Source organism: Vombatus ursinus, unplaced genomic scaffold (assembly GCF_900497805.2).
Source record: "Vombatus ursinus unplaced genomic scaffold, bare-nosed wombat genome assembly UNPS02012179.1, whole genome shotgun sequence".
Taxonomy (NCBI): domain Eukaryota; kingdom Metazoa; phylum Chordata; class Mammalia; order Diprotodontia; family Vombatidae; genus Vombatus; species Vombatus ursinus.
In genome coordinates, this window is record NW_020951957.1 from 5051956 (window position 1) to 5054167 (window position 2212).

Consider the following 2212-nt stretch of genomic DNA (forward strand, 5'->3'; position numbering starts at 1 on the left):
AGAAGAAGAAGAAGAAGAAGAAGAAGAAGAAGAAGAAGAAGAAGAAGAAGAAGCACTTTTATGTACAAAAATATTTATAGCAGCTCTTTTTGTGATGGCAAAGCATTGGAAATTGAGGGCACGTCCATCAATTGGGGAATGGCTGAACAAGATGTGGCATATGATTACAATGGGATACTATTATGGAATAGGAAATGATGAGCAGAATGATTTCAAAAAATCTTGAAAGGCTTATAAGAACTAATAAAAAATGAAGTGAGCAGAACCAGGAGAACATGGTACACAAAAACAATATTGTACAATGATCACTTGTGGATGACATAGTTATTCTTAGCAATGATCCAAGACAATTTCAAAAGACTTATGATGAAAAATGCTATCCACATCCAGGGAAAGAACTGATGGTGTCTGAATGCTTATCAAGCATAGCATTTTTCAATTTATTCACATATATATGTGTATATATATACATATATATATGAATATTCATATTCATATATATTCTTTTTTGGTCTTCATTTTGTTTCAAACCATGACTAATATGGAAATACATTTCACAAGACTGCACATATGTGACCTATATAACTTTATTTGCATTCTCATGAAATAGGGAGGGGAAAGAAGATGGGAGAGAATTTGGAACTTGAAATTTAAAAAATAATAATAATACTGTTAAAATTGTTTATATGTATAATTGGGAAAAATAAAGTATTATTTTTTTTAAAAGAAGTTTACCTTAATTGTTATTATAGGAGAAAAAATGGTGGGACTGTATTACCAGAATTGAAAAGTTCTAGTAGTTGGTTAGAAGTGATGCTGAATGTGATCTTTATAACAATTATATGTCTTCATTTTGTTGTTTTTATCTTAATTAGCAATAAGCCTGGATGTTCATTTATTTATTTTTGAGGAAGAAAATATGCATTTATTAAGTTTCTTTTATATACCAGCCTATTTACACTTGATCTTGACAATGACACTATAAAGTAGGTGCTCTTATTATCCCCATTTTACACTTTTGGAAACCGAAGCAGACAGAGATTAAGTGACTTGCCCACAAACAAAAATCTCTTAAGTGTCTGAGGCCAGATTTGATCTTAAGTCTTTCTTACTCCAGGCCCATTGCTCTATCCATTGGGCCACCTAATTGCCTAATAATATCTTCTGTGAATTTAGAGTCTACAAAATTAAAAAAATAATAATAATAACAATGTGTGCAACTATAACAAAATCCAGGAAAATAATGAAAAAGGGAATTGTTATTAAAAACAATTACAAAATGAATAAAACACCTGAGAATCTATTAACCAAAATACATTTCATACTTTTATGGAAGCAATGGCAAAAATTCTTTAAAGAAATAAAGAAAAAAAAAATGAGCCAGGAAAATATTCAGTGTTTATGACTGGGCCATACCAACATTAAAATTATCATATTACCAAAGTTATTTTATGTCATGCCAATCAAACTACCAAAGTGATAATTTAAAGAGCTCAACAAAATAATAATAAATTTCATCAGTGGAACAAGAGAGCTATGCTATCAAAGGGAATAATGGGGAATGGGTAGGGGAAAGTATGGAAAAAGTCCTTCCAGGCCTCAAACTCTATTTTAAAGCAATAATCATAAAAATTATCTGGAATTGGTTAGAATTTTATAGATAGAACAAACTAGAAAGGAAAGAATCAGAAATAATTGAACCAAATATCTGATGATACCTGAAAATACAAATTACCTAGATCAGAAATCCCTATTTAATAATAACTACATGGAAAACTGGAAAGAGTCTGATAGAAATTGGACTTAAACTAGCATTAAACATTAATATTAATATAACATTAACATTAAACATAAACATTAAACATTAACATTAAACAAACATATCATATTTAACTGTAAATTCAAAATAGATATAAAACTTGAATGTTACAGATGATATAATATGAAAAAAATAGACAGCATCGCATACCTTTCCCATTTATGTATAGTGTTTGGGAATTCTCAACCAAATAAGAGATGCAGACAATTAGAAAGGAAAAAAATAGATCATTTTAATTATATAATGAAATTGAAATATTTTTTAATTTCAATATTAAAGAATTTTTATATTTGAAATTTTATATTTGAAAAATAATTTCAATTTCAATATTAAATAAAATTTAATAAAAATTTCCCATATAAACCAAAATGTTCACAATAGAACTGTCTGTGG